Consider the following 26,828-nt stretch of genomic DNA (forward strand, 5'->3'; position numbering starts at 1 on the left):
CCCTAAGCACTTCCTGGTATCTTCATGCGTGAGCATTTTGAACACAGGTTGCCCTTTCACTGGTGTCAGCTGCAGAAGATCTCCGAAAACAATGATGTGTTTGCCACCAAATAACACATCATACTCTGTTTTGAGAACTTCTTGCATTCTCAAATGCACAAAGGCAAGCATGACATTGGAAACCATGCTTACTTCGTCAATGATAAGAAGTTTCATTTTCCTCAAGACTCTTGAAACTTCAAAACAAGCATCTCCAGATAGCTTGTGATATTCTAATTTGTTGTCATGCTCCACTGGCAGCATCAGTAAACGATGTAAAGTAATCCCTTTAATGTTATGTGCTGCCAGTCCAGTTGGAGCGGTGACAACACAAGACAGCGATGACTCTGTCCTTTCCTGCAAATAACATGAAATTGCTTTAATAAGGAAACTTTTTCCAGTTCCCGCTTCTCCACTCACGTACAGTCGGACAGGCTTCAACGACGTACATGAGCACTCTTTCTTGTCATGACTTAATCCATGATCAATTTGCATGGTAAGTTCGTCATATATTTTCCTCTGCTCAACGTTGAGTTGTCTTTCCAACTCTTCTAAGTTAACCGCATCCTCCTGAGCATGTGCCATGGCTCTTTCCACTTCATTCATAGCAGTGGCAGCTTCATTTTCGATAAGAGGTCCTCCTAGTGGATCCTGACTCAATGAAGCAGAACTCTGACTGTCCTGAGAACTGTCTCTGGCAATCTCGGCTGCAATCGTTGCTTCCTGCTCAATTTCCACATTCAACATTTCTACATATTTGGGAAAAGCAGGACATTCTATGGTCTCCTTGGCAGCATTGAATGAGTCTTCGTAACAAAGGAAATCTCCAAGCAGTTCCTCTTCTGCACGCCAAGGCTTAAAAAGTTGCAAAAGTGCTAAATAGAAAAACTCCTTTTTTTCAGGAGATTCGCCACTCAATTTTCGATGGTTTATTCAGTGGCATTTTCTTTGCTTGACCAGACATCCCTCACTTCCTATTACAGCATACACTCCTTTCTCAGTATCTTCTTTGATGTTCCTCTTGAATATGTAATTTTGCAGAACCTCATATGTATGTATAGGCATTTATATAGCGCACTACTTACCCGTAGGGTCCCAAGGCGCTTCGACCGCTGCGAAACCCTTCCTGGCTTCCCTGAGAGATGGTCCCTTAATGGGTATCTCCAGGGTGAGACCAGGCATCCCCGGCGGTCTGGTGGGGCCGTTAGTGAAGATGAGGCAAGCTAGTGCCCAGAGTTGCCGAGTGTGAACGCTGATCAGAGTGGGCACCGAGGCGAGAGAATTATCGAGTCCGCTGACCCTGGTCCAGAAACCTGCCGCGCCGGGAATCGAACCCTGGTCCCGGGCCGTCCTCTGCTCTCGGGTCTGCCGCCTCTAACCAGTGAGCCACACTACTTCATACAGACAAACATTCTCGAGGTGACTGCTTCGATTTGGATAATATGTATCCAACATGTTGCTCTTCAAAATGTCGGTACTGTTTGGCTCCTTTTCCGCCAAATACTCAATTTCCCGCACAGGTTTCAGAACTCGATTACGCGTTGCAGCAAGACCAACACTCGCCCAAACAATACTCCTGGACTTGGCATAGAGACTTGCTGAAGACAACCGGTCAGAACATTCGTAAGCTCCGATTTCTCGATGCGACAACATCTTCAGACTGAAACTGTACAACTTCTTGCTGAGGCTCTTTTCATGGGAAATGTCCTCCCACATATCCTTCAATTCTGTCTTCTCTTTTTTGGTGATGTAAGATGTCACATACCGAGCCACAGCCATACAGTTATCAGCCACAAACTGTATATCCATGTTAGCATTCCACATGGACAAAATCACCGGGTTGTAGTCGTTAATGTACTTAGACTCTTCGTTCCTCTTCAAATTGTATGTGTTTTTAGGTGATTTCTTCATCACATTATGTCGCAGCGAAGACATCAAACTGTTCACTCTTCCTTTAGAAATCACCGGTCGTGGAAAGCCGAAACGACATTTGGTGTAGAACTTGTCTTTGTTCCGGAATTTACGACGACAGTACTTTCCACATCGATGGCTTTGGAAACGTAGAACTTTTTCTCGTAGGCTTTTTTTCTCCTTTGCGTTTGGAACAGCACACGTAGAATACTGTTCTATGAAACTCATCACTGAGTCTTCTGCATCCGTTCCAAATTTAGGTGCATCCTTGATCCACAGCAACATATGTATATGAGGAGCACCTCTTGCTTGGTACTCCTTCCTCCAGAAGAAATCCAACACCTCTCCAAGAGGTGGATTCTTCTTATTCATGATGAAAGACATCATACCTTCAAATCTATGATTGAAGTACCTACATACATTGACTGGATCCAAAGAGCACAGTTCTCTGGGTGTCTTGAATTCGATGTTTTCTACGTTAGCATTTGCCTCTCGTAGAAATTCAAGTAAGTCTTCCCAGCCATACTCAGCACAGCTCAAAGTGAGGAACCATGTGGGAGTTCCTAAGTTCCTTAGCATACATTTTAAATCACCATGACGACGGTACCAGTACTCATTAGTCAGACCCCCCAGGATATAGCGGCATGGATTAGCAAATTTAGCGGCACAAATATGGAAATTTAGCGGCACATATATGGAAATTTAGCGGCATTTTTGCGGCACAATATTTTACTCCTAATCATTCATTTTCAGCATTAAAACAATGGAAACTGTTTTAGCAGACTGACGGTATGTGCTAGGCAGTCCTAACATTAGAATCGCGCACCCGTCCAGCAGATTACATGGCCCAATGCCTGGCCATGCGTACTCCCCGATGAATATTGTGCCCAACGGGGAAGTAAAGTCACAGACTACAGAGAGACCGGCAATGAATGAGAATAGTAGCTCTGCACCCATGGCATGAAGGCAACTAGCATTTTGTAGCAGAAATGCATGAAGAGGAAAATAGCATAGAGTCATATCTACTATTATTGGACAGCTGCGGGGATTATCCCCCGACCAGTGAATAAACAGGCTATTTTGTGTCACTCAATGCCCCACTCCATGCCACAGAGGTCATTATGTACTGTCCAGTATATAATATGTACTTGAGGCATTCTATCCAAATACGTAATCCTATTTATTGACCACAGCAGAAGGGTCAGGCAAACTGGATATGTGCTGTCCATGGCAGCACATATGCACTGCATCAGTTTCTGGGAAAATCATTGCATTTCCTATTGTTCGTGCCTGCTTGCATGTGTTAGTTTTTGATGCAAAGAATAATCCGGATGCCTTAATAGATTGGCTTTAGTATCACAATCTATGGCTGTTTGCAGTGATCCTCCCCAAGAACATCCCTTGACACATAACAGAGCAGAGTGGAATTGGTGCTGAGAAAAGGCCACTTTTCCAGTGCAAGATAACTTTTGTGCTTGAAAGTCTATTACTGCTGCTGATTTATGCCACATTGCGGTTCTTTGCACCATGCTTAATGCCAGCTTAATGCCAGCTAAGAGCTTTAATAACTCACCTTTGTACGGCAATTGATACTTTTCCCTGAATAAATCCAGATTAATAGCAATACTGCAAACATTAGAATTAGAACCTTTCATACTCGCACTTAATTTCTCGTAGTTTTCATCCATTTTGAGTTGGACAGGAGATAATAACCAGGAAAGTGCCTATTCGTGAGAAAACGATTTCCTTCCCTAATTTGACTAACCTTGCACCGGGCCTGCGTTTGGGGCCATTAAATTAGAATTACTTAGGTTTGCTGCCCTCCGGTGGCTGTTAACAGAAATTCCTTTACCCTCATCTGCTATATCTAATCCCGTGTTTTGGTCACATAATGTAGGTATGTGATTTGACGTAATTAGAATAACGCAACTCGTTGTGAGATCACTTGTTTTTCCAACGTGGTACGCAATCATAATAATTCCAGGCACAAAGATCTTCTATCAAAAGGGTGTCTCGCCATCGAATTTTCCAGACTAAATTCAGAACAAACAGGTCGGGCCGTGCAGTCTCCTACTTTCCTGATGAAAGTCTATATCCAATCAGCAGGAAACACGCTTCAATAGGCGGTCATCATGACCCGATGCACTTGATTCCCCCATACCAAGAGGAAGCAGGTATTGGACGGCTGGATGGGGGCACGTAGTGACGTGTGCGCCCACAGCCAATGAAAGAACTTTGTTTGTTTTGCCAACGCTTTTTTTGTAAATATCGCGGCAATGATGCAAATATCGCGGCCATCGCGGTAGTCAGCCGATTTCGCGATTTTATCGTGAATCGCGAAATCGCGAAAAGCTGGAGGGTCTGATTAGTACCACGCTGACACGCCATGAGATTAATCAGGTGAGAATCCAAAATACTGTCTTGGACATTGACTTTATCCATAAAGTCACTTGCCGAGATGTTTTGCATGTGTATACCACTTTTCAAGATGTGGTTCACTGCATATGACAGTCCAGACAGATCGCTTTCAAACAGGAGATGAAACAAATAAGGAATGCATTGTCGAAACCTAGGATCTCCTGCATACAATCGCAAAGTCCGGTATTCAGAAGCAGGAATTTGATGAGGTCGCTCATCATATCTTCCTCCCAGACCTGTTGGAAAAAGCTGTGGGAAACACCGAGCTTCCAAACTTTCCTCCCAAACACTAATGGGACTCCCTTTCGCTTGTTTCATTTGAAACAACTCAATAGCATTCCCCATGACTTCCTTGGAATGCAAAGGATGAACACTATAATGTTCATATATTTCTTCACTAGTAGAGGGTTCTACTTTCTCAATTTGACCAGCACACAAATCGTTATCCTCTTCCTCACTTACTTCCTCTTCTGCAACATATACATTTTTATAGTACTTATTATATTTTTTCAAATACAATGTTGCCCTTTTGACTTTCCTAACATCTACTAAATCTTGCCATATTTTCTTATTCTTTGTCGGAACCCCATTAACTAAGATAACAAGAGGTTCCTCTTCCACTTTTTCTACTCCAATTGTGTTAATGTTTTTCTTCAAATCTAGAGGCAAATAAACAACTCTTCCCTTTAATCCTCTCTGTAAATCTGATGGAGGCAATTTCCCTGTCTTTGGCTCCATTCTTACAATAGCCTGAAAGGGATGGATACTTTGAATCAAAATAGATTCATAAGTATTTAAATCCTTCAATTCAGAAGGAATCTCAACCAATTCCAGATTATTATGAACTGCTCTAGCAGGCATCTGGTTTTGATTTAATTTGTTACAACAATAAGTACACACACGTTGATCCAATCCCAAATCAAAACAATTTTCTACCATCAAGTATGTTGTAAAATCCTTCCATTCACTATTATTTTCCCTTTCACTTTTTCCATATAAATCCACTAACTTAGTCTGATTCTTATAATAAGTGCGTCGACAACACACACAAGTGAAATTTGGCCTCTCACTTGATTTCACCTCAAACGTCACAATTTCCCTCTGGAAATTATCTGTACTGGAAACCTGTACACTATCTTCCACATTACTCTCTTCTTCTTGGTCAATTTCAACATTCTCCTCTTTACTTCCAAAGTAACAAAACTCAATTTCTTCACATATATTCTTCACATCTATTTCAGAACCATGCAAAAGAGCAGCGCATAATTGTTTAAGCATAATTGCTGGACTCTTAGCATAATACAACATTCTAACTAATTTCCTCACTTTATTATGATGCACTGCTAGCATCCTCAAATGATGAAAAACACTCTGGCATACTCTCCTGGAAAGACAAGCCAGTGAATGACCATGCAAACCTATCACTTCTCTCACTCTGCAAGGATCTAATTCTTGCAACAACTTCATTTTCTGCTTCAAACTTTTCTTACTAAATGACCGTATAAAATCACAAAGCAAATTGATGGAATCCTGTCGTACACTGCAAATACTACTACACTTCCAGGTGTACACAGGACCCTTGGGACGTCTCCCTAAAACCTCATTACCTAACACCTCTTCTATCTCTGTTGTCACAAGTTTTTCTTTTTCAACTGGACAACCATCTTTCACTTCATAAGCTCGACCACTGGTGTCAACTGCATGCACCAAATCATTATCCTGGAAATAACTCTCCTCATTAAAAAATGCCTCAGAGCTTGAACTATGCATCCATTCTCCAGAAAAAACTTCACAAAAATTACTACGATTAACTATTCTCTTCCATCTACTATTTCTTTTGAAATCATAAATTACCTTGTTTAGCTTCCGAATTCTATTGATTGTCAAAATAAATAACTTACGTTTAATTTCAAATGCCTGATCAATAACTTTCTCAACAATTTTTTTTCTCTTATAAAAAACCACTTTCTGCTGACCTTTCTTAATATTTTTTAACAAATTCCCAATTATCCTGTTGCGGAACATTCGTTTACGAATATCCCTAAACTCTTGTTTCCTTCTACTTTCATGCATAGAGTTATCTCTTACTCTAGCAGTAACATTTCTCATTGGCCTTTCCTTACCATTTGAATTCTGTCTCCTTTTCTGGACTGAAACATTTTCTGTAGTAATATTTTTTTTACTACACATATTTCTTATGACTGTTTTTCGACTCTTACCCGGTGCTTTCTTGGTGACTTGACAAATCTTTTTGTTAGAGGACTGCTGCATTCTTCCATGGTCCTGCTGTCTTTGACGTTTTGCAGCCTTTCTTACTCTTTCTTTGCTAGGCATCCTAAAATCTTGAAATAATCTGCAGTTGAATCTGTGGTAAAATATAATAAAAAATGTTATTAACCACTATTACCCAACAGTAAATTAATAACAGTCATCAAAAACTTAACACACTACTTAAGTATATAATATACTGAAGCCTATCTCCAATTTTTCACTGAACAGGACTCATCTCTTCTTAACCTTGGATAAACCTCACCTACTCTGTGTCCCCTGCACATAATTAAATGTAAAGGGGCAGATTTATATTAACTAGCACATCCCCAGGGATGCACCAGTTAACGTGCACCGCTGCTCTGCCACCCACGGTGTGCCGCATTTACAATCAGATAGGACAAAGCTACATCAAAACCCTGCGCCTGCTTGAAGCAGGCATAGATCTTGACGCAGGTAGGCTGAAAGCTAAAGCAACAACTAAGTATCGTGTGCAGAAGTTACAAAAAAGGAAAAATGGCGTTTAAACCAGTAATGAGCCCATGCTAACGTAACACAGTGTAAAAATATCCAGGATCTACATCAGTTTGGGGTTCACGAACCTGGCAGGTACAAGGCACTGAGGCTTTCCACCGTGCATGTCTCATCCCAAATCATATGTTGTTTGTGAATGAAACAATTTCCCAGACCAAATGCTTTGGATTGGCTACTTCTAAAAAATTAAACACCCCTACTATCCCGGAGTTAGAGGAATATGATGGTTGGAGTAATTTTACTCGTTGTCCATTAAAGATTTACAGGCCCTACTCCGTAATTCTTCCTTTAACATTTCCAGTATAAATCCAAAAGGTTCACTGCTTTGGCAACGTGCCTTATCCACGGTTTAATAACGCTGCCTTTTGCTTTATATAAGTTTTCAAATTGTATGAAATATATACCAATAGGTCGTTATTAACCTTTAGGTAGTGGTTTTCTTCATGAGGTCTGGTCGCTTCCATACACATACAGATTTTCAAAGATGATCAAGACCTTTATCTGAATGGAGAGGAATGCACTGAGACGCCAGATCATTCACTAATGTGTAGGCACATACAGTTACACGGTTCATGCAACAAACACCGACCAAATATGGCTTGCGTGTTGCAAGGCACGCCAGTTCCTGCTATCATCCCCACGTTCAAGTTCTTGGAAAATGGTAGTTATTTGATGCTCAATAATGAAGATTGTTCTGGGTTAATTAAAAGTATTCATTTTATCGTAACAGTAAATGAACGGGTTATTTGCTGCAGAAATGTTCTATTTCCTCCCACACATGAACATAGGGAGTTTTCAATCTGGCCACAAATACCAACCTTGGGAGCACATTTCAACAGCATGGCAAGAATAAGAGCTCTTTTGTCTCAGAGAGAGGTGGCCTTGAGTTCGGCCCGTGAAACTTTCGTGCTTCACATAGCGAACACCCGTACAGAGGTGCAGACCCTTTTAAATACAGATTCGACTTTGCATTTCAGCAAGATTACCCATTCATTTCCATGCAGCAGGAGGCCCATAGGAATGAAGGTGCAATTTGCGATTAGCAATTACCTCATCGCAAATTACGAATTTTTCCGACGGTCCAGGGGTGTCTCAAGAACACCCTGCTGCACCCCTGAAAAAAAAAATTTGGGGTCATATGGCGCACATAAATTTTGAAAACATTCCTTTACCTCAAAAACGATTTTCAACTCATAATTTGAAAACACTGCACATGGGGAAATGACTTAAAATGTCCTTAAGACACATAAAAGCATTTTTTGATTGCCTTTGCAGCATGTTTCAGTCACCTTTAACATGCCTATGTAACGGAAACATTCAAAATCTAAATTTGCCATGCACAGGTGGGAGCATATTTACAAGCAATTTGCTCCACAGACAAACTTCTTACATTGAAATGGGAAAAATAACATCAGAGACTCTCAATTACCTTATAAAGAAGCAGACACCATTATGTCCTTCTCATCAATATTAAAACCATTGCTTTTTCTCAAAAACGATTTACAAGTCATAATTTGAAAACACTCCACAGCTCCTATGCACATAAAAGCCCTGTCAGTACTAATACTTCACATTTTCTCCAATTACAATTTCTCAAAGAAACAAAATCTATTTGTGAAACACTTGAGACAAAGCAACATTTGAAAAACACAACTTTCTTCATAATTTTCTCCTTAAAGCACACTATTTTCTATCTAAATTAAAGAAATTTTTTCTCACCTTAGCAAATACTTTGAGTTTCAAAACAGTCTCAGAAACACACCAATTTGTCTTCAGCAGAGCAAAAGGTATGCACTCCAGAGTCTGCAGCTATCAAAAGCACAGAAATGCTGTAATTCCTCACACAGATCTCTCATGTCACCCAATCAAAACTCTTCCCTCACTTTTTTTCAAAGCAAAACCCTTCCCCCCTCTGCCCCCTCTCTGCTTTTTCTGCATAGCAACCACCTCTTGCAAGACCTCTCACACAACAATGTTGCAATTGAACTCTGAACTCTCAGTGCACCTGCATATCCAAAGCATTTTCATTTAATGATTTTTTCTTCGCCACTCAAAATACGTCTTTCAACAAACTCATCCATGCACACTAACTTTCTGTTTTCAGCAATCAAAATCCACCAATCACTCTTACTGCTTCATTAACACAGAAACTCCTCAGTTTTTTTCATTTTACACTCTCATTTTTTCAACTGCCATTTCATTGCCACACTTCATCTGACTGCAGGAGAACCTTCTCTCGCCATGTTTTCTGTCTGGATTGTTGGACATAGCTACATCTATTGGGCTCAAAGGTACGCTGAAAACAGGAATTTACCTAACCTCAATTTACAAGATGTGGAAATTAAGTGGTTTGGCCACAGAGGATTAAAATGTCACCAATTGATACCATTGGTGAAAACCTTTATGCATTTGCCAAAACCTGACCTGTTAATTGTGCACTGTGGAGGTAATGATTTGGGCACTTTGACTGGGGTAGGTCTGGAAATGCTTTTAAAGGACACCTTTGAGCAATTGATGGCACTTTTTCCTCAGACTGCCTTGGTATATTCAAATATATGCCAAAGACAGAAATGGAGGTGGTCGAACCAATTTTGTCCACAAATTGAGAAATCGAGGAAGCATGTAAACAAATCTGTTTCAGCTTACATGAGAGACCATGGAATGGGCTCCCTGTACAACAATAACTTGCGTTACTACATGCAAGATATCTACAGAGCAGATGGAGTTCACTTCTCAGATGAGGGCAACAGAGTTTTCACTCTGAATTTAAGACTGTGCATTGGTACCTACTTATAAGTACCTAAATGTACCATAAACCCAAAAGCTCTTCTCAGAGCTACCCTACATCTGATCACTCACAATTATTATTTTACTCTAACTTTTTTCACTAATTTTCAAGAAAGTACGCTCCCCAGACCGCTTCCCGGTTCGCGAACCGGGCGCACTCCACGCAAAAAAACTAAAAAAACGGTATATTTTTTTTTTGCCCTGCGAGACCCTTTCAAAGCCTCCACATCAAACCTAGGGGGTCAGGGAGGATCTACTATGCCCCCTTATGGTCATTTGCCCCTTCGCTTTGGCCTCCTCTTGTCTCTCGATCCTACCGAGAGACAAGATGGCAGCCGCTACGGACTGTTTGGAATGTTTACAGACGCCGAAAAACCAATCAGCTTCGCAAACCTCCGTAACGCGAAAAGTACGAGAAGCGGAGCGCTGTTACAGATATATATCTTTTTTTGAACGTTAATTTCTCAAAATCCACTAGAGCACATATATTGAGACCTAGCAAAGGCACATCGGGCTACCAGTCCCTACAATTTTGCCAAGTTTCGTGCAAATCCATTCAGCCGTTCGATTATTATTATTATTTTTTTTTTTGCCCCGCGGGGCCCTTTTAAAACCTCCACATCAAACGTAGGGGGTCACCGACGATCTACTATTCCCCCTTATGGTCATTTGCCCCTTCGCTTTGGCCTCCTCTTGTCTCTTGATCCTACCGAGAGACAAGATGGCGGCCGCTACGGACTGTTTGGAATGTTTACAGACGCCGGAGAGCCAATCAGCTTCGCTTCGCAAAGCTCCGTAACGCGAAAAGTACGCGAAGCGGTGCGCTGTTACAGATATATATCTTTTTTTAAACGTTAATTTCTCAAAATCCACTGGAGCACATATATTGAGACCTACAAAAGGCACATCGGGCTACCAGTCCCTACAATTTTGCCAAGTTTCGTGCAAATCCATTCAGCCGTTCGGGCTAAAAGTGAGGCCAACCGCCCTATGGAAAACTCAATGTTAAAAACACGTTTTGGGACCCCCCTTTTTTCTCGGCCCCCCCTTGACGAACCCCCCCAAAATTTTAAGGGGCTGCTCAGAAACAAAATGTGCCATTTTCCTGAAAATTTCAGCCAATTCCGTCCACAAACGCCAAAGTTCTTAGACATAGAATTTTCAAAAAACCCATAGAGAAAAAATCCTAACTATATATACCTACTGGCGACCGCCAGTAGGTAATATATATATATATATATACACACACACACACATACATATTCACTGAAAAAACCATAGGTTTCAGACATGTTATAGTTAGGAATTAGCATTTAAAAAACCTTAGAAATTCACTGAAAAAACCATAGGTTTCAGGGGTGTAATAGTGAGCTGGACATTTCACTCTTACAAAACCATTGAAATTCCTCCGTTATAGTTAGTTGTACTAAGTATCACTCACGCGCCCGCAATCCACTGTTGATGATGTCACATATTACATTATATATATATATATATACATATACTAGCAGCCCGTCCCGACGTTGTCCGGGTATGAATGTTGAATGTGTGTAATGTGTGTATTTGGCAAGGGCAATTTATTTTAAAATCTCGCGGTAGACAACATTTTTTGTTTCATTAGAATAGGGACGGAGAAGGCCCAGCTGTAGCCCTGGTTGATGTTAATGTTAATGTTAATGTTAATGTTAGGCACACTTTTAGAGCGCACGGCTACCCCAGAGGGTGTCCCGGCGCTTTAGCAAAGATGCCCCTAAAAACAGAAAAACCAAAAGGTAAACAAACTGCAGAAACGCGGGTTACTAGGTGAAGAACAGAGTCTTCAGCTCCTTCCTGAAGGCCAAGAGATTATTTGCTTTCCGGAGGGAAAGAGGGAGTGCATTCCACAGGCAAGCTGTTACGTGTTGGAAGGAGCGACCTCCCATCCGCACACGTTTGACCACAGGCACCTCCATTTTGGCCAGGTCCGCCGACCGCAGAGACCTCCGTGGCACATAGAAAGCAGTGCGCTTCCTCAGGTAGAAAGGGCCGGTCGCATGGAGAGCTTTAAACGCCAATGTGAGGAGTTTAAATTTAATTCTCTCCGCAATTGGTAGCCAGTGAAGCCTGGCTAGGAGCACTGAGGCTCTTGCTCTCCTCGGCAGGCCATAGATGGCTCTGGCCGCCGAATTCTGTATGACCTGCAACCTAGATAACAAATATTTAGGTAGGCCCGCGAAGAGCGCATTTGCATAGTCCAGGCGTGATCCCACCAACGCCTGAACTATATTCCTGCGGTACTGCAAAGAGAGCAGGGGCAGAAATTTTTTAAGCATCTTGAGGATGCTGAAGCATTTCCCTGCAAGTCCCAGGATGTGGGGACGGAAAGACAGATCAACGTCGAACACCACTCCGAGATTTTTTACCTGAGCTGATGGAGCCTCAGGGGGGAACATGTCCTGGGGCCACCACGACTTCCAGTCCGAGTCTGGGGCACAGCCAAAGAAGAGCAGCTCAGACTTGTCTGAGTTGCATTTCAGGCTGTGCCGCTGGAACCACGCAAAGACTGCGCTCAGACAGTCCTTAATTCTGCCGCCGTTGAAGACCTCACCCTTCCTGCAAGTGAACAAAAGCTGGGTGTCATCAGCGTATGAGATGACCCGGGCCCCGAACGCCTCCGCTACCTCCGCTAGAGGGGCCATGTAAATGTTGAAAATGGTGGGGCTCAAGATGGATCCTTGAGGCACCCCCACCTCCAGCGCAGGCATTTCCGCCGAGAACGGCGGAGCCCAGATCACCTGTCGGCGGTCGGCAAGAAAGGATTGAAACCAGTCCAACACCGTCCCTCGCAGACCAATCTCCCTGAGTCTTGAGAGAAGGCCTGCGTGTGGGACGGTGTCGAACGCCGCCGAAAGGTCCAACATGACCAACATCGCCCGTCCCCCCTGATCGAGTATCTCCCTGATGGTGTCCGTGACCTCTACCAGAGCGGTCTCCGTGCTATAATTTGCACGAAAGCCGGACTGGGAGTCATGCAACAAATTGTTGTTTTCAATAAAGGTGGAAAGAGTGAGCGGAACATGTTTTTCCAACACCTTTGCCAGAGCAGGGAGGAGGGAGATCGGACGATAGTTAGCCCATTGCAGGGGGTCTAACAGAGGCTTCTTGATCAACGGCAGGATAAGTGCATGTTTCCACTGTCGTGGGACAACCCCCGAGCTCAATGAAAGATTCAGCAGGGGGTTCAGCAAGCTGTTCAACGCTGAGGCCACCCTGCCCAGGCATTGCGCCGGACAGGCGTCCAGTGGCGAGCCAGATTTCAGTCGGGATAGCAACTCCAGCGACGTTTCGCAGGGCAGCTGAGGAAAAACAGATAATGTGGGCCCAGAGTCATCCCTACAGGGGTCTAAAAAGGCGTCAGCCATACGGGAGTCCACCGATGGAAAGGTGGCCTGAATCTTTAGGATTTTGGTCACAAAAAAGTCGGCCAACTGTTTAATCCATTCCTCCGTATGTGAGTGAACAGGAGTGGCTACCACTGGGTTCACAAACTCCTTCACAACTCTAAAGAGTTCTCGGCTGACATTATCAGCCTTGTCGATTCTCTGTTCAAGATAACTCTTTTTTTCTGAGGCAATCTGTTTATAATACGCTTTTGTCGCGTCTCTGTATTTCGTTTTCTCCACCGGCTCATAATTGCGCCGCCAGCGCCTTTCCAGCTTCTTACATTCTTGACGCATTATGCGAAGAGTGGAGGAAAACCAAGGGGCTGAGTTCAAATCAGGGGCGGTTTTAGCAGCCCTCAAAGGGGCCAGCTCCTCGAATCTTGCCTGCATCCAATTCTGGACCAGGATTAAATCGGCTTCCAGATCCCCGGTCAGTTGGCACGGGTATTGGCCAAGAGCATCAGAGAGCATTTCAGCTGTCACAAGATGGAAGGCTCTGGACTGCCGGGACCCTACCTTAAAAGCCCTTTGGCTAGCTTTAGAATCAAGAATTAAGGCAAAGTTTAGCAGATAATGATCTGACCACAAGACCGGGAGTGGAGGGGACGCCTCAATAGGCCTAGAGGAAAATATGACATCCAACGTGTGGTGTTGATGTTAGCAGGCGCGTGTAATTGGTGTAGTGATCCGCCGCCTGAGCCCGGCTACAGCCCTGGTTGTTGTTAGCAGGCGCTTGTAATGTCGTTGAATGAGAGAGTTATCAGCCGCGGGTAAATCGGTTTAATGAGAGAGTTGAGTGACAGCGAGTAGGAGAAGCTGCAGTAATTGTCCCCGCAGACACGCTCATTTGCGTGTTCCCCCGCTTGAGGCCCAGCTGCAGCCCTGGTTGATGTTATCAGGCGCGTGTAATTAGTGTACTGATCCGCCGCCTGAGCCCAGCTAGAGCTCTAGTTGATGGTAGCAGGCGCGTGTAATTTCGTTGAATGAGAGAGTTCAGTAACAGCGCGCAGGAGAGGCTGCAGTAACGTTACTTACCAGGCCTCCAGGTGAACGCGTTTGTCACGCCCCCAGCACACGGTCACAGCAGACGATCTTCTGAATAATGTACGACCCACATTGCATGAAGGGCGGAACATAGCACACGCCCCAGCATTTCTCACGCCCCCAGCGTGCCCCTTGATGCGGCGCAATTGCGTTCACATGGCATGAAGGCCGGACACACGCCCCCAGCGTTTGATGCCTCCAGCATGTCACACCCCCAGCATGCCCCTTGATGCTGCGCAGCAACGTAATTAGGGCTTGTATGTAAGACTCACATGGCATGAAGGGCGGACACACGCTCCCAGCGTTTGTCACGCCCCCAGCCCACGCCCACAGCACAAAGCAGACACGCCCTCAAGGGACTACTTTGCTGGCACGGTTCTTCTACCTTTTAAATGTATATGGTGGCCGTCTGCATAGCCTATGTCCTTCTGCTGCAACTGCCCTTTCCAACGCTGTATTGGGTGTTGTGGTTGGTGCTGTGGTTACTGAGATTACCCGCCTCAAAGGTTTGGGCTCTCTCTTTATAATATTAGTATGGATTTGGATATATATATATATATATTACTTTAGGGTTTCCCGAGGGAAAAGTAAAACGCACTCACCCGTCTTGATTTATTTGACAGCGGTTTATTTGGCAACCCAAACCCAATGCGTTTCGCTTTCTTCCAAAAGCTTGCTCACGGGATGTTGAGCAGGTTTCTAAGTCCTCCTTATATACACAGCATCATGTGATTTCCTGTTTGCGCTGCAAGTGCATTGTGGTTAATGTAGTCTCCACTACATTATCGTCACCAGTCTGCTAGTTTATATTTTTAGTTTTTGGTAAACAGGAAGGAAAGGGGGGGGGTGGTGAGGGATAGTCTTTAGTGTGCAGACGTTTAAAGCTCTTTGGTGAGTTTATAACATTTCTTTGCAAGTGTCTATTATTTCTCTTTTCCATAAGCACTTGCAAAAAGACGATGTTACATCCGTGTGCTTCACGCAGGGTATAATAATGCAGGTTTATTTCCTGAGGGTGATGAGATTGTTAGCCCTATAGTGGGCTAATTTCCGATTAGTCAGATCTTTTGTTATCAATAACACAATTAAAGATGTACATAAAGTTCTTCCGTTAGGTTGAGACCTCTGGGCTCCAAGGTTCTGAAGTTTACAATGTGTTTAGACTCCTTGCGTCTTAGAATTTTCTGGCGGTCACCTCCTCTGTCTGGTTGTGGGACCTGTTCTATGGCACAGTATCTCAACAATTCCCAATTGCTATCATGTGCCTGTTCCATGTGCTTCGCTACTGCATACGATCGATCTTTATTTGTTATCGCTCTTGTGTGTTCAAGTATTTGCTTTTTGGCCTCGAAAGTGGTACTTCCTATAGAAGTGAGTGAAACAGAAGGAGCAGCAGCCCCAGCAAATACGGGTGAAAAACCCCCCAACTTTTTAATCGAGATGAGAGATGCGGTGGAAAGCCGCAAGAAGAAAATCGAACAACCAGCGAGGGGAAGAGGGAGAGGAAGAGGAGGCCAAGGACGGGGAAGAGGAGACAAGCGAGAAGAGGCCAAAGGGTGAAACACAACCCCACAAGAGAATACGTGGTCAAGGAATCGCCTCAGACAACCGCGCAAATAAACACAATGGAAACGACTGCGCAAGAATTAAATATTATCAATCTCTCAGAAAGACAACTGACAGAAACAGAAAGCAACATCCTCACAAGAGGCCTCAACTTTTGTCCTACCTCTCACATCAACACAACCGAAGTAAGGATTGATATCTACAAATATGCAAGAAAACTCAAACTGGCAAAGATTCATGCGGAAAAGGTGAAGAAAGAAACAAAGAACCCAACTGGCAATCGACCTGGACAATTACTGGTAGAAGACCTTGACTGCCTAAACACACTTGTCACTATGGGAGCTACCTCACTATCCCAGGAGGATGAAGCAACAAGGATCTTGGAAGATGAACTGCCTATCCAGGGAGCCAGTGAGAGTGGCCTACGAACAAAGTCCAAATACAATCCACAACTTGCTCCAGGGAATAAAATAGATCTTTTCCAAGAGCTAGTAGTTGATGACCTTTACAAATTGCAACCTAACAAAAACAAACCAAATTTAACGAAAACACAATTGAAACATCTGAAACAACTGGAAAGGGACCAGAGTATTGAAATAAAACCGGCGGACAAAGGTGGCAACATTGTCATCATGGAGAAAAAGGCCTATGCAGCAGAAGCACAACGCCAACTGGGAGATACAAATTACTACATGGAACTAGATCACAATCCCACGAAGGAATTCCAACTGGAACTGCAAAAAAAGCTTGCCATGTGGAATGCACAAGGCCTCATTGATGACTTGGAACACAAGTATCTAGATAACAAAAACCCAGTGACACCCACCTTTTACCACCTACCAAAGGTTCATAAGGACAAACAAAACCCCCCAGGGAGACCGATAGTGTCAGCCAAAAATTCACTCATGGAACCAATATCAAATTATATTGATAAATTCCTGGCACCTTTAGTGAAACAGCTACCAGCGTACCTGAAGGACACAACGGATCTCCTACAAAAATTGGAAACTGTAATCTGGTCATCCAACTACTTACTCATTACAATGGACGTTGTGTCACTTTACACAAATATTGAACACAACATAGGACTACAGGCCTGCAATTTCTTTCTAGCCAAACGCAATATCCAATACAAAGAGCACAATACAATGCTAATTGAAATGATTCTACTCTGCCTAACCCAAAACATCTTTTTGTTCAACAGAAAACTATATAAACAGACAAAAGGCTGTGCCATGGGCTTTTCATTTTCGCCCAATTACGCGAACCTCACGATGGGATGGTTTGAACAGCATCTAGCATGGCACACAAATAACTATCAATGGAGCAAAAAGATAATCATGTGGCTTCGATTCATCGATGACCTACTAATCATTTGGGACGGTTCAGAGCAAGAGTTTGAAACATACTTTGAGAAACTGAACAACACGGATACAAATTTGAAATTCACAATGGTCAGCAGTGCGGAGAGGGTAACATTTCTGGATACAGAAATTTACATTAAAAATGGAAGCATCCAATCCACCTTGCATAGAAAACACACAGCCACTAATTCAATTCTCCATGGAGAAAGCTTCCACAATACCAAACTGAAATGGAGCATCAAGTATGGGGAATTTTTACGTTTCAGGAGAAACTGTTCAGAAGATGATGAGTTTCATAAACACAGCACAAATGCAGTGAGCAGATTTAAAGCAAGGGCATACCCAAAAACAGCAGTGGAAAAAGGCCTAAAAAGAACATTGTCACAGGATCGGAAACAGATCTTACACAAACAAGAAATCCAACCCACGAAGACGGATATGATCCGGCTAATCACGACCCACAGTGCTGAAAATAACAAGCTGACGAAAATCATACAGAAACACTGGTCAATACTAAAAACAGACCCCACACTGAAGCAAATCATAGGCGACCATCCGAACATCACCTACAGACGGACAAAAAATCTAGTAGACTGTCTGGTCAACAGCCACTACAATGAAAAACCGAAAATAGATTGGATGCAACGAAAGGGATTCTTTCCATGTAGACACTGTAAAGTATGCAAAATCGCCCAGGCCACGAAAGAAATTGAAATCAGAAGGGGAACAAAATGGACAATACCACAACATTTGACATGTAAGGGCACTCATGTGGTCTATCTGATCGAATGCCCCTGCAAATGTAGATACATAGGAAGTACCACTTTCGAGGCCAAAAAGCGAATACTTGAACACACAAGAGCGATAACAAATAAAGATCGATCGTATGCAGTAGCGAAGCACATGGAACAGGCACATGATAGCAATTGGGAATTGTTGAGATACTGTGCCATAGAACAGGTCCCACAACCAGACAGAGGAGGTGACCGCCAGAAAATTCTAAGACCCAAGGAGTCTAAACACATTGTAAACTTCAGAACCTTGGAGCCCAGAGGTCTCAACCTAACGGAAGAACTTTATGTACATCTTTAATTGTGTTATTGATAACAAAAGACCTGACTAATCGGAAATTAGCCCACTAGAGGGCTAACAATCTCATCACCCTCAGGGAATAAACCTGCATTTTTATACCCTGCGTGAAGCACACGGATGTAACATCGTCTTTTTGCAAGTGCTTATGGAAAAGAGAAATAATAGACACTTGCAAAGAAATGTTATAAACTCACCAAAGAGCTTTAAACGTCTGCACACTAAAGACTATCCCTCACCACCCCCCCCTTTCCTTCCTGTTTACCAAAAACTAAAAATATAAACTAGCAGACTGGTGACGATAATGTAGTGGAGACTACATTAACCACAATGCACTTGGAGCGCAAACAGGAAATCACATGATGCTGTGTATATAAGGAGGACTTAGAAACCTGCTCAACATCCCGTGAGCAAGCTTTTGGAAGAAAGCGAAACGCGTTGGGTTGCCAAATAAACCGCTGTCAAATAAATCAAGACGGGTGAGTGCGTTTTACTTTTCCCTCGGGAAACCCTAAAGTAATAATTAACGACATGCCCAGTCGCAAGAACTGCACCACGCACTGAAATATGAGCGCCGACACCGAATTGGGCAACAACTGCTTTATATATATATATATATATATATATATATATATATATATATATATATATATATATATATATATATATATATATATATATATATATAGCTTTCATTGCACAAAACATAGTGGTATAAAAAATATGTATTTCACAGTGAACAGTTTCCTGTGAAATATGGATTTCATCATGCCAATGAGGGTCACCAAAACACTCTGCAGCACTTTACCATTGTCTGAGCTACTAGGATTATGCAGCATGGACGACGAAATAATGAGGCAATGTTTTCTTAATTTTGCAGCATAAAAAGCCTAGTTAAAATGTTTTTTCACCTGCTATCTAAACCTAAACTAATCCATCTGGGTCTTCCTCCAATACTGATTCTAATCTGGCGAGACTTTGTTTTTTTGTGCTGCTAAAGCTCATTTTTGTCGACTGGTCTGTTTGATGTTGATAGCATTTAGAAAACAGCATAGAAAATCAAATGCCCACCAATGATTCCGAGTAATGTGGCTACCAACCATATTCTGTTTATGGTTAGCAGCTGAGAAAGTAGAATGCCACAGTAATGAATGGTATATAAGCCAGCACAGAGGTTCAAATTACCAAGAAATATTTTTTTAATTATGGGAATAAACAATACATTCAGAAACAATAAAGAAAACTCTTTAAGTTGAATGTCCTGAATGGAATTCAGAATGTAGCATAGATTGTAAGATAGAAAGGTTATTAGTCTGTAGGAAAGAAGACATTTGAAGGTGGATGAACCCTTCCAAACTTTTGAAAGTTTGGGTAAGAATAAACGCGGATGGCAGCTAAATGCACGACCATAAGGCAAAAATTTCACAGCAATAAATGATATGCAGAGTTAATGGAAGAAACTGGGAAGGATCTTAAAAAGCAGCCTTAGGATTAGCATTTAGCAGAATATTTTCAATATCAGAATCACATGCAGGAAAAAAGCTAAAGTAACTGTCTGGTAGTGGAGATTCTGAAGAGCCAGGAAGAGATGTAATATAAGTAAGAGGACGTTGTGGAAATGAGAAATATGAAGTGAAAGAAAATATTTCTGTAGAGTAAGTAGAAAGAAAATTTGCCAAATTGTAAATATGTAATAAAAGCAAAATCAGTTTCAGGAAATGTAAAAGAAAGTGAAGGATGTGAAGTGTAATGGAACCAATAGATGATTCGGATTGAGAACAAATAAGACGGAATTAGAGTGAGAACATATACTTCCTTCTCAGTCATTTAGTGCTTGAGACTAGGAATATGACAGGAAGAGATAGCACCTAGATTATTGGAGGATTTGCCGGAAGTACTCTGCATTACCAAAGGATGGTTGAAGAAACTTTTGAGATGGAGACAATCATATCTGATACATTTTTTCTAGGTTTCAAAGATAGTGGTAGGAGTTACCTTCCAAGAATGTACAAATAGATAAGTTAAAGTGCTGAACAGCTGCAGCAGGTTCTGAAACAAAAAAGAAAATGGAAAAGGCAGCGGTGTTAGTGTATAAGATACAATAATAGTTACAAAACGTTAGTAAGGATCATGTAGTTTGCAGGTTTGACAAGAAATTTTATACAGAAGTTGTGGTAATAAAAATGAAGAGTGAAGACAACAATCAGCAGGAGCAATACACATTATATATACAATAGTCAGAAATGAGATACTGGAAAAATGTAAATTAAATCCGGTTGCTATCGTTAAGATAAGTAGGATGAGAAGAAATTTACTGATCTTGTATTGCAAGTAAATGGACAGACCTCATTCTGACTCTAACTAAATATCAACATTACCAAGGAAAGACACTTCCAAGGCAGTAACAAAATGAGCTCAATATTTTCATAAAACAAAGAAATAGGTTCCAGTGGACAGTAGATAACAGGAACAGCAAAGCTTAGAAAGTAAAAAAAAAATGTAAATAAGGCAAATGAAGTAAAAGAGTTTTAAGTTCATCAAACCTACTGCATGTGGTATTCAGAATGTAACTCATTACTTGAAATCTAACAGTTCTCTCTTGTTTTATTTCCTTCCTTTTATTTCTCATCTTTTACTTCATTTTGAATTTACTTCATTTTTAATTACTTTAAGTATTCCCTGTATACCCATTTTTTATGTCATTTTAATGACCAATTTTTAACTCAACACTTTACCCCATTTTTCATTTTCCTGCCCATTGCATTCTTTGTCACACTGACACCCCCTTTTTCATCTTGTTTTTGTAATGTTTGGTTTGTTTTCCCTGTTGTCTTGCAGAGGAATGAACTCCTACTACTCCTTGTTCTCTTTTCTACCTTATTTATCCAGGGTGATTTGTTTTACTGATCCCCTCATTCCTTATTTTTGCACTTTTTAAAATTATTTTTTGTCAAAATTATGAACATTTTAATCTTATTTAGAAGTTTAATTTTCAAAGAGTTCAATGGAGAAATTATAAATTTGAAGAGCTGATGTTATACTGGTATAAATGGGTATATGCTACTCTCTCTTGAGAAACACTACCCTCAAAGTACAAGGAACAACTACATCAACAGGGTTACTTTAAAATGTAATTTACAACTACTTCTATCCTATTTATCACCCATCCATCAGCCATATTAAAGTGAGTAAAATGCTGTTAATTTATATTTAATGATGTTATTTAATTAGTGTAGTCCTTAATGTAAATGTAACTATATTCCTACTACATACTGAATTAAATTTAAATATTTACCTTGCTGCACCATTAATCTTAAATTAATTTAAATTAAGTAAGTAACCTTAACCCAGCCAAAAACCTTTCCTGAATTTCTTTTTATTTTCAGGAATTTAAATCGACTTTAACCAAACCCAAAAGCCACGCCTCACCCTTAATTAAGTTAAAGGTAGTAACTGAATGTAACCGTTAATGCTTCTAAATTAGGTTAGGTTAAATAAATAACCCAAATTCTTAATTAATTTAACTAAATGTGACCTTTAATAAATTAAATGTAATACATTTACATTTTGTAAGTAACTTTAACCTAACACTCATGTCATTTTTAACACTAATTCTTAAATAATTGAAGTTCCAAGTGATATTCTATTAGTTCCTAAAAACAAGAGCTGCAACCTACTCTCATGAATCAGAACTTCCAGAATTTCCGTTTATGAAAGATGTTGTCCACTTAGTCAATGGGCTCCCCATTATAACTGTGCAGCTAAATGGTATAAATTGAAGTCATCTGCATCCAGTTAATCCCTTGTCACTTCATGGTTCATTTTACTCACCTCCATATCAGATCACTCAGGACGATCTCCTGTTCACAAAAAATCTGGATATCAACACTGGTAGACCGGTAAAGTAGTATAGTTCAAGTTCAAGTTCAGTAATTTGTATAGCGCACTACTCACCCAGAGGGTCTCAAGGCGCTTGGGGGATGGGGTACTTCATTTATCAAATAACCAAGGTTTTTGTTGCTTTCAGAAGGATAGGTGGTTCTGTCTAAGGCGTAGGTGGGTGGGGAGAGAGTTCCAGGTTTTGGCCGCTAAGTAGGAGAAGGATCTTACCCCCATGGTGGATCTATGGAAGTGCGGAATTGCGGCGAGGGCTTGGTTGGACGAACGTAGTTGGCGGGTAGGGGTGTAGAAGGACAGGCGCGTGTTGAGGCATGTGGGTCCTAGATCGTAGAGGGCTTTGTGTGCGTGGGTGAGGAGACGGAACGTTATTCTCTTGTTGATGGGGAGCCAGTGGAGGTCTTTCAGGTGGTCGGAAATGTGAGCTTGGCGGGGGATGTCTAGTATGAGTCTGGCTGAGGCGTTTTGGATGCGTTGGAGTTTTTTCTGTAGTTTGGTTGTAGTTCCGGCGTACAGGGTGTTTCCGTAATCCAGTCGGCTTGGGTGACCGTCTTTCTTGTTTCGGTGGGGATCCAGCTGAAGATTTTTTTGAGCATGCGTAGGATGTTGAAGCATGATGATGAGACGGCGTTGACTTGTCTGGTCATCGACAGGGAGGAGTCCAGGATGAAGCCCAGGTTGCGTGCGTGGTCCGTAGGTGTGGGTGCAGTTCCCAGGGCCGGTGGCCACCATGAGTCGTCCCATGCAGAGGGGGATGATCCTAAGATGAGGACTTCCGTTTTGTCCGAGTTCAGTTTTAAACGGCTGTTATTCATCCACTCGGCTACTTCTTTCATCCCTTCGTGTAGATTGGTCTTGGCGGTGTTTGGGTCTTTGGTGAGGGAGAGGATCAGCTGGGTGTCGTCTGCGTAGGAGATGATGTTGAGGTTGTGTTGGCGGGCGATGGATGCGAGGGGACTCATGTATACGTTGAAGAGGGTGGGACTGAGTGATGATCCTTGTGGTACGCCGCAGGTGACTTCGGTGGCCTCTGCTCTGAAAGGGGGAGGCGGACTCTCTGGGTTCTTCAGGCGAGGAACGAGATGATCCAGTCCAGTGCTTTTCCTTGTATTCCGACATTGCTGAGGCGTTGTATAAGGGTGCTATGACAGACTGTGTTGAAGGCTGCGGAGAGATCAAGTAGGATGAGGGCAACTGTTTCTCCGTTGTCCAGTAGTGTTCGAATGTCGTCTGTTGCTGCGATGAGGGCGGTTTCGGTGCTGTGTTTGGCTCGGAAGCCGTTCTGTGAGGGGTCGAGGGATTTGTTGGATTCGAGGAAGGCGGCGAGCTGACTGTTGACGGTTTTCTCAATGACTTTGGCAGGGAATGGGAGGAGCGAGATGGGGCGGTAGTTCTTAAGTTCGGTGGGGTCTGCTGTGGGTTTCTGCAGGAGGGCGCTGAGTTCGGCATGTTTCCAGCGTTCCGGGAAGGTCGCGGAGTTGAGTGAGCAGTAGATGACGTCTCGGAGATGGGGTGCGATAATGGAGTCTGCTTTGTTGAAGATGTGGTGGGGACATGGGTCGGTTGGCGATCCTGAGTGGATGGAGCTCATCAGGTGGATGGTGTCTTTGGTGGTGATTGGGTTCCAGGCGCGGAGGTTGTTAGAGGTGGGTTTTGGTTCGGAGTTGGGTGGATTGGGCTGGTCTCCGGGCAGGTTTTCAAAGCTGTTATGTATGTCGGCGATTTTGTTGTGGAAGAATGAGGCTAGGGAGTTGCAGAGGACTTGAGAGGGAGTGATGTCGTTGGTGCCGGCTGAGGGGGTTGGTAAATTCTTAGACGATGTTGAATAGTTCTTTGCTGTTATGTGCGTTGTTGTCAAGTCGATCCTTGAATGCTGATTTCTTGGTGGCTCGGATCAGTTGGTGGTGTTTGCGGGTGGCGATCTTGAAGGTGGCCAGGTTATCAGTGGTTGGGTTTTTTCTCCAGACTTTCTCGAGGGTGCGACAGGACTTCTTGGATTCCTTAAGGTCATCGTTGAACCAGGGGGCTTTTTTGCTACCTTGCTTGTTTTGATGGTTTTTCAAGGGTGCTAATTCGTCGGCGCTGTGGGTGATCCATTGTGTGAGGTTGGTGGCTGCTTGGTTTGGGTCCGATGATTTGGCAGGAGGGTTTTTGTGAAGCGCTGTGACGAGCTGGTCAGTGGTAATTTTGTTCCAGTTTCTTCGGTGAATTGGTTGAGGGAGGTTGCGGGTCGTGGTCTTTTTGTAGTTGAAGTGAACGCATCTGTGGTCCGTCCAATGGAGAGCTGTGGTGTGGTTGAAGGAGATGTGCTTGCTGGAGGTGAAGATTGGGTCGAGAGTGTGTCCGGCATAGTCGGTGGAGGTGTCAACAAGTTGTTTGAGTCCGAGATTGGCAAGGTTGTCCAGAAGGGTGGTGGTGTTGCTGTCGTTGCTCTTTTCCAGGTGGAAGTTGAGGTCTCCCAGTAGAATTAAGTCCTCGGAGGGGAGGGCATGTGGGTTGATGAAGTCCGTGATGTCTTCGCTGAATTGTGTGCGGGGTCCTGGTGGCCTGTAGATGAGGGTGCCTCTGAGTGTAGTCTTGGGGTCGGTGTGGATCTGGAAGTGAAGGTGTTCGGCGAATGTGAGGATGGCATCGGAATTGGTTGTGATGCGGATAGTGTTCTTGTGGATGATGGCGATGCCTCCTCCAGTTTGGTTGATGCGGTCCTTTCGAATGATCTTGTAGCCTTCCGGGATGGCTATGGCGATGTCGGGCGTTGAAGAGGCGTTCATCCATGTTTCGGTGAGAAAGGGGACGTCCGGCGATGTGGTGTCGAGTAGGTTCCAAAGTTCAATGGCGTGTCTGTGGACCGAGCGAGTGTTGAGTAGGATGCAGTTCAGGTGGTTAGTGTCGGAGTTCTGTGTGGAGTCTGTGGGTTTGGTGTGAGTCCTGATGCCATTGAACTTGCAGGAAAGGCAGGTAAAGGGTCCATGGGTGTGTCCTGGGGCGGCTAGGTAGCAGTTTTGGAGTCTGCCGGGATTAAGTGCTGCGAGGGTTGCGGCGTCGTACGTTATGCGGGTGGAGTGGATTTTGCGGGGGCAGGGGGTCTGGCGCTGGGCGCGGTCCAGGCGCGGATGGGCGCAGACAGGCTTACCTTTGGCGCGCAAAGGGCGCGGACGCTGCGCGTGAACGCTGCGCGTAAAAGCATCTGTCATAAGTGGCTAGTGGAGGGGGGTGGGGCGAGGGAGGAGCAGCTGGGAGGCGGGAGCGGGGCGGAGGGACGGGCTACGAGGCCCAACAACAACAAAATGGCTGGGAGCAAAGTAAGCTGAATGCAGCGCTACGATCTATCACACAAGCACAGGCAATATTACAACAACAAAATGGCTGGGAGCAATTCTAAAGTGAATGAAATGAATGCAGCGCTAAGAACTATCAAACAAGCACAGACAATGTTACACAGCAATTCCTGATAATCGAGCGATGCGCAAATCAGCTGGCAGCAGCAGTTAGCAAGGAGCGTGATAGCGCTACGATACCAGGAGACAGGGAGCGTGGGGAGCGACCGACTCTGAGCGAGTCAGGAGGGTCACAGCGCAAGCGAGGACGGCACGAACTGAAAATATCTGTGGGAGGGAGGAGCAGCTGGGAGGCGGGGCGGAGGGACGGGCTACGAGGCCCAACAACAACAAAATGGCTGGAAGCAAAGTAAGCTGAATGCAGGGCTACGATCTATCACACAAGCACAGGCAATATTACAACAACAAAATGGCTGGGAGCAATTCTAAAGTGAATGAAATGAATGCAGCGCTAAGAACTATCAAACAAGCACAGACAATGTTACACGGCAATTCCTGATAATCGAGCGATGCGCAAATCAGCTGGCAGCAGCAGTTAGCAAGGAGCGTGATAGCGCTACGAAGCCAGGAGCCAGGGAGCGTGGGGAGCGACCGACTCTGAGCGAGTCAGGAGGGTCACAGCGCAAGCGAGGACGGCACAAACTGAAACTATCTGTGGGAGGGAGGAGCAGCTGGGAGGCGGGAGCGGGGCGGAGGGACGGGCTACGAGGCCCAACAACAACAAAATGGCTGGGAGCAAAGTAAGCTGAATGCAGGGCTACGATCTATCACACAAGCACAGGCAATATTACAACAACAAAATGGCTGGGAGCAATTCTAAAGTGAATGAAATGAATGCAGCGCTAAGAACTATCAAACAAGCACAGACAATGTTACACGGCAATTCCTGATAATCGAGCGATGCGCAAATCAGCTGGCAGCAGCAGTTAGCAAGGAGCGTGATAGCGCTACGATACCAGGAGCCAGGAGCCAGGGAGCGTGGGGAGCGACCGACTCTGAGCGAGTCAGGAGGGTCACAGCGCAAGCGAGGACGGCACAAACTGAAACTATCTGTGGGAGGGAGGAGCAGCTGGGAGGCGGGGGCGGGAGCGGGGCGGAGGGACGGGCTACGAGGCCCAACAACAACAAAATGGCTGGGAGCAATGTAAGCT

The 26,828-nt window shown here is 43.6% G+C and overlaps 1 protein-coding gene across 7 annotated transcripts in view; it reads right to left on the reverse strand.

Moving 5' to 3' along the window:
• HPCAL1 (hippocalcin like 1) overlaps positions 1-26,828 on the reverse strand; it is a 1,733,702-nt gene that overhangs the window by 370,381 nt on the left and 1,336,493 nt on the right. For 4 of the 7 annotated variants that reach the window (XM_078647808.1, XM_078647811.1, XM_078647807.1 and 1 more), the window contains one exon: positions 20,438-20,491. The exons of the other annotated variants lie outside the window; for them this stretch is intronic. The gene's annotated coding sequence lies outside the window, so the exon portion shown is untranslated. The remainder of the gene's footprint in view (positions 1-20,437; positions 20,492-26,828) is intronic. 7 annotated transcript variants of the gene reach the window in all.

The sequence above is a fragment of the Lissotriton helveticus genome, chromosome 6 (assembly GCF_964261635.1).
Source record: "Lissotriton helveticus chromosome 6, aLisHel1.1, whole genome shotgun sequence".
Classification (NCBI taxonomy): Eukaryota; Metazoa; Chordata; class Amphibia; order Caudata; family Salamandridae; genus Lissotriton; species Lissotriton helveticus.